This window comes from Epinephelus lanceolatus, chromosome 23, assembly GCF_041903045.1.
Source record: "Epinephelus lanceolatus isolate andai-2023 chromosome 23, ASM4190304v1, whole genome shotgun sequence".
NCBI classification, from domain to species: Eukaryota; Metazoa; Chordata; class Actinopteri; order Perciformes; family Serranidae; genus Epinephelus; species Epinephelus lanceolatus.
In genome coordinates, this window is record NC_135756.1 from 9,032,092 (window position 1) to 9,039,222 (window position 7,131).

Genomic DNA, 7,131 nt, shown 5'->3' on the forward strand with positions numbered 1-7,131 from the left:
CTAAAGCCTGATTCATGGTCCTGTGGCGTACCTACGTCGTTGCCGTGACGCCGTCGTGAACCCTTCAAACTTCTCTGTCACTCCATTTCGTCGTGGTGCAATTCACCGCCACAGCGGTAGGGGGCTGCATTCCTTTCCTGAATGGTTATCGTCGTCTCTAGTTGATTCTTTGTTTAGCTTCCGGCTTTTCCGGTCACAGTGAACAATGGTGACCGAGATAGAGAGAATCTTGCTGGAGTTGGAGTTGTTGGATGTCGAAGAAAGTATATTAATACTGCAACATCTACATCACAACAGAAGATGTTTAAAGATGGTGGGGATGGCGCAATCTGGAAATACGGAACCGGAAATGCGTTGCTACCAAGCAAACCAATCACAGCCCTCTCGGTCTGCGCTAGGTCTGCGTTGCCTCGACGTGTAGATTTTTGGGAGGTGCACGTCAGGCTACGCCGGGGGCTACGGCGAGCCTCCTGCATAGCCACGTACCTTACGACGTAGGTACATCATTGATTTAACGCAGGACCATGAATCAGGCTTAATGTGGATGAATTGCTAGCTAACATAGGTAGCAAAGTACCTTATTGAGTGGATTCCATCAACTAATTCATCCAGACTCCTGGGACTGGTTTGCCAACATGTTCTTATCTCAGTTGGTCATGGATTGGCCTGAAATAATAATGGTTGTTACCAATGTCATGTAACATTATATGACATACGTCATGTGATATATTTATGTCACTACCCTAGCATGCTACACATAGCCTTCTAATACACAACATTGTTATTAAAATAATTCCATTGACTTTTGGTTTCAAACAGGAAACTAACAGCAGGCTCCCGGGTGACAGTCCGACTTTGTTTGACCAATACACCTCCCCTCTTGCCCGCCCTATACTGACTTTCTTGCTCTTTATACTACGGTACTTGCTGGCATTACATACTTCAGTCAGCCAGTGCTTTTCATAGTGCCACAAACTCTGCCTCTGTGTGTCGATGTCTGACGCCAATGTCCACTAACAAAGCAGTGGTGTTTTATGAGCTGGGTAGTTGCCAACGGCATCACAAACTGCTGCCACCTGGTACGCATCATGCTGTTGTGAAAGGTGCCTCTGTGCGTCGCTGTGTGATGCCGAGATCACTAACACAGCGGCAGTTTTTGGGAAGTTGGAAGTGAGAACGGGCTGGATTTGCAAATTACTTCATCAGCTACAAAGCAATTAGTGCCAGATCCATGCATTGTAGCTAAGTTACAGCCAGCTAGGTCACCAATGACTGTAACCTAAGCTAAGGTAAGGTTAGCCAGCTAGCTGTAAAGTGCATTGATCTACCATTGGTTGCTTTGTAACATTAGCTGATAAAGTAATTTGCAAATGGCAAGCAAGTTAGTATAATGGAGCCAATGGTCCAAATAAAATATGGGAACATACAGATAGTAACGTTACTCTAGATATGATTGTAATTTATTTTTCAGTGTTCTATCAACATGATTCTAGTGGAACAAAGTCAGTCTCTTGTTCGTCACTGTTTTGGCTGCTCGCCCTCAAAAGCCCCCAGGAACAGTGCTGGGCTTTGAAGCCGGTTTTACATAGCAGCCAAAAGTGGAATTACACTGTCTGGGTCCATCACATAATGCCATAGGGCCTAAAAAGACTTACTCCGTAGACTTACAATGGGAAAGAGACGTCTATACGCAGAATGATCCATTCAGTCCAGTATTTGGAAAGTCAAGAAGAGCGACACAATGAAATAATTCTATCCCCATTTAAATTAGTGGAGCACTAAACTGCAAGTTAGCTGTTCAGCTTAGCCACTGTAAGTCAATTGCTCTATGGGCCCCACAATGCTGAAGATCCAGGTAATTTCATACCATGGAAATAGAGCTTTTTTGGCTTCATGCACCACTGAGAAACTTTCATGGGCAGTGGTTCCCCACCAGTGCAGCCATGGGGTCCAAATTTCTCCTTAGTCATTAGTTTGAGGTCCATGCACTCGTGGCAACAGATGATGCTGACTGCAGTTCACTTAGGGATGTCGGAGAGAGGGGTCCCTAATAAGAAGGATTTTTTGAAAGTTACATACCGAACCTTTAATGGACCTGTCTTATTGCTGTACACCATCCACATCCTCACACTGGAGAGCTGAAGAGCAGGCATTCAGCTGTTATCTCTGCAAGTGCCAACCCTGTTACAGATAATGAGAAAAATTGGGTGGAGCAAAGGGAGTGAGGCGCCTTTCCTAAAAATAAACCCTGATCTATGGACTCAGGTCACACTGCTGCATATTTAGCATATTTCTGTCTGCTCTCGAGGAGGAAAAACAAAATGAGGGGGCACGAGGGTTGTCGCCGACTGTTCCCCTCCGTGCCAACACAAACCCTGCTACTGCTGCTTCTAACTAAACCCCATTCCAGTAATGTATTCCCAACGTCCGCGTGCTTAAAGTGTTTTATTCAAACTATCCTACACCCTCTCTGAAAGCTTTGTAATGAATGGCCATATCACGCGTTTTGTAACCCATAACACGTTTGCAGTAAGGAGACAAAATGCATTGCTCACTCGCCTGTAAAATGAGCCTCGCCAAGTAATCTGAAATTTATATTAAACATAACGCTGTGTAATGGCCACTCTTGCGTTCACACATTTTCATTTATTTGACAGTAATGTTTCAGTCAAAAGCCATTAGGTGGGTAATTTTGTAGCGAGGGAGCCTACACCAGGAGCTCACTCCCCCATGAAATTGTTTATCCAAGAGTAAGTAAGTATTCAAGAAATGTTTCTCCCGAGCCTCCCAGATGTTGGGTCTGCACACAGCAGTCCTGCAGATAGCCTCCCCTGCAGTCAGGATAAGAATGTTGTGAATTCTCCAACAGCGAGAGAGAGACTTTAGAATCATGATTGTAGACATGTTAGGTGATCAAACTTTGATGGCTGTGCAGTTAAATAATATGACTATCTGTCTTCACTTGGAGGAACTGACACACAAATAAAATTCTGGAGCTGCCTATGAGTTCACAACTTTGCACTTGAATTTTTAACCTCTATATTGTTGTGACAAAGCCACCAGTAAAGGAGGTTTTTGGTAATGAAATGCAAGAGTCCCTCTTCTGTCTTATTTAAAGGAATAGTTCAACATTTTTGGATTTGTAAATGAACTTAGTTGGGGGGGTCGTGTAACCCAGTGTGCTGGCCGTCAAGGGAAAATCTGGTGTCCCACAACACTGAACTATCAATAAATTCTACAAGCCACATTCAGGACACCAAAACATACAAGTCAAAGAAACAAAGGACACAGTTTGAATTTACACCTCAACATGACTCACCACAGGAATGAGGAACAGTGTCTTTGCAGCCTGAGGATTTGCATGGTGGCATGAATGAGCTACACCTGATGCTCGTTAAAACCTAATCAGGATCCCTTAAGGTGGACTGACCTTTAAGGTGGGACAGCCAACCCTACTACATGTATGCTAGCATGGCAAAAAAAATAGGTGGAAACACCATAACATGGTTCGGGAAACAGTTAGTTGTAATGAAATACATATGCAGAAACTGTCTGTAGAGATTACGTGTTAATTAGTGAGATTTAGAAGTACCTGTAGGTGGATTTTGTTAGCTAGGGTAGCTGTTTCCCCTGTTTCCAGCCTTTATGCTAAGCTAAGCTAAGATAACCAGCCAATATGTTCTCACTCCAAACTCGACAAATACTGCAACTTGGTCAGTTGCCCTAAGTCTCAAACTAAGATGCTCTAAGTACCCCTCTAGCATCAGTTTTGGATGTGTTAGTTTCCATGGCTACTTGATGAAACAGACAGTTCGGACTCTGAGCACCTCGGCCGGTATGGAGACACCAGGGCCTCCCTCTGGAGCCAGACCTGGTGGGGAGATCGCCAGCGAGAATCTGGTGGCTGGGCCTTGGGCCATGGGGCCCCCAAAAAAAGGACATGGAGCCATCGCTCCGCCTACCACCCTTAACCCTTGGTGCATTGTGTGCCAGGTGGCAGGCAGGGGCAGGGCCCCAGGCGTGCTGATATCTGGCATCGTAGACTGGCTCTGGGGACGTAGTTTCCTTGTTAGAGTGACTGGGCTCAGCCTAAGAGATAGGGTAAAGGCCCGAACATACGCGGGCGGAACATACGCGGAGCGGACTCCGCGGAGGTCCGCCCGGACCAAAAGCAGACGTCCGCAAGCCCTGTGCACGCAAAGCTCAGATTTTACGACCGCGCGGACTCCGTTCTGCCCACCAGTGACTGCTCGGCATGTATTTTTCACATCGACGCGCAAGAATTGTGGGTAATGTAGTGTGTTTCACGGACATTTTTACAGGAAACTACAACGCGGAAGTGCGCTCGACTATGGAAGCCCGAATGACTGCGGACATTCCTCGCGGAGTCCGCTCAGCTTATAGTATGCCCGAGTATGTTCGGGACTTAAGGTGCTAGGACATCCGGAGGGAGCTCGGAGTAGAGCCGCTGCTCCTTCGCGTCAAAAGGGGTCAGTTGAGGTGGTTCGGGCATGTGATCAGGATGCCTCCTGCATGGGTGCTGTTTCTGGCACGTCCTACGGAGCTCTGATGGGCAGCTTTTCATTGAAGAGGCCCCGCCTTCAATGCTAGCAAATCGTGCACAAAGAATTGTGGGTATTTATACCCGCTGAGGATACACACACGCATCCTTGAAAATTCTCTGAAAGAAGGACTCTGTCCTCTGCAAAATTGGAAGGATCCTTGACATTGGAACAGTCCTTAGGTGCGATTTGACGACGTAGCATCCTTGAAATTCAGCCATTTAAGGATACTTCCTTGACTTTGAGAAACACCTACTGTGGAGCCTTAAGTGTTGGTAAAAGAGGAAAAGTGCCACTGACCAGGGTGCTGTATTTGACACCATGGGAATAAAAACAGGTCAAGCCAGCTGCTGGCTGTAGCTTCATATTTAATGTACAGACATGAGAAGGATATTAATCTTCTCATCTAACTTTTGGCAAGAAGTCAACTAATGTCCCCTTTCCCACTGCACAAAAAAACACCCAACACCCACTAACATCTGGCTTTTGTCTTACGTGGGGAAGGTTACAGTCACTCTCAGGACAAATGACTCTGCAGTATACACAGGTATTAATCCCAGCTGTGATCAGCTCCAATCGTCAGCGATGAAAATACGACACAAATTTTCACCCATTTTTCGGCACAATATATCAACACGCTGCCACAAAATATTGTGTGTCCCTCTCAAAGCAGTGGCACAAGTTTGAAAGAGAGACTGAAAAAGTAAGCATGGCGTAGCCCTTTAAGAGCCACCAGGTGGACATACAGTTGCTGACATCACCATCTCGGGGTTGTCACGTATAACCAAAGGGCATTTCTGTGATGCAAGGAGAGGACACACAGAATGTACAGAACTTTGCTCACATACACTGATGGTCCTTGATTTGAACTGTTAAGCTCTGTGTCACCAGCCTGCTGCCGTATATCCCTCCTCTGTGTGCACGACTGTGAGTCGGGAGTTCTGCAGCGAGCTACACAGTAAACAGCAGGAAGGGAGTTGTGTTCAGTGACAACAGAGAGCTTTAGATGACACACTTCCTGTGTGAGTGAAAGTCAGAGTCACACAACAAAGTCACTAAACTTCATCTATGAGTACTTAATAAATAAATAAAACATTCTAAAAGGTGAACATATACTTTGCTGCGTAACAAGCCCGGCCCACAGCCCTCATGTTACTGGTTGTGTAGAAGGTTCCTCTTTGTTCCACAGATCCAGTCACTGTCCAGCTCACAGGTTTGTCCGTTATCCCCTGTGTGCCCTCCAACGGCTCCCCGTGCCATCTGCAGGGCGCCATCTGTTGATGGTGGCGGTGCGACTAGTCAGGTCACCATGCCAACCTCCCCTCCCCCAGCTTTGTGATGCTGAGTTGGCAGCATAGTTGGCAGTTATAGGTTTTTCAGTCAGCTGGGTCCTGAATAACTCAACTCAGCTTTAGAACTTTCTGAAATCTAACAGCATTGTTTTAAGACTAGTGGAAGCATCGTCTTTGTCTCATTTTGTCACCACTTGGTGCTTTAATAAGACATTAAAGGCCCATTTCTTTATCTTTATGACCATTTAAATGTGAGCTAAAATTGTGGCACCTCACAACACATACATACAGATTTTGTTGTTGTCTTCTGTTCGTCCCTGCATTGAGAAACCTGGATGAAATGTGAATAATGAAATGAAATGTTTATAACTTTACTTTTTAGATAATTAATTTTTGCCTTTAAGACTCAACCTAAGGTTACATGGCTCATCAAGGTTGATGATTTCCTTTTTTGTCACAGTGCAGCCCACTATGAGCATATAGACTGTATAAAGTAATGGACGTAACCACCATGACGTCAACCATTGGGCCCATTTTGAAGCCTCAAGTTTGGCATTTTAGCTGTCGCCATCTTGGATTTTTGGAGTCAGAAGTGACCATAGAGTGCTGCAGGGGTGATGTTATTTTGTAGGGTGCCATGGAAGTTAGCATCAGACTGGTTCCCTCAACACCACCAGGCTACTACTCTTGCTCCTCATGACCAGCTCGCTCAGACCGGAGGACTCAGCTGTACACCCCTCAGGTGCCGCTCCGTTGGACCAGTTGTCCAGCCAACTCACTCTTCATGGTTGTTCAGAGTACATGTGCATTTACATGGCTAATTTATGCTGTCAAAAACTTTCTCAGTCTCTTTTTGCCCTCAGAATGTCCTCCATCTCCCTCGTGGCGTACCCGCTCAACTCCAAGGCCTCTTCAGCTCTCCCTCCAGATACTACTAATAGCGGCTAATGAGACAACACTACCAACCCCCAAGTGTGATGTCAGTGCTGACCCTGCCTCCTACCACCTGCCTAAACCACACCCACATCTGCAAGACATTCACTGAGCTACCAATAAAGCTATCATAACACTATTGACTTTAAGTTGAGGGAACCAGGAGTGCTTAAATGCTAACTCATTATCGGTTTTGAGGACTCATTCCTGCACCACTCTATAATGGAACAAGAGGGTGTAGAGAGCCCTTACATTAGCAGCTAGCTTGGTTAGCACGGTGTATTTGGTTTACTTTGGTAAAGCTAATGCTACTAGTTTCAGCTAGTAAAAATCAAACTTAAAAC

The 7,131-nt window shown here is 45.7% G+C and overlaps 1 long non-coding RNA gene across 1 annotated transcript; it reads left to right on the top strand.

The window, feature by feature from the left end:
• LOC144461801 (uncharacterized) lies at window positions 1-7,131 on the top strand. Its single transcript, XR_013490428.1, has 2 exons — window positions 1-6,596; window positions 6,718-7,131. It is a non-coding gene; the product is annotated as an uncharacterized LOC144461801 (long non-coding RNA).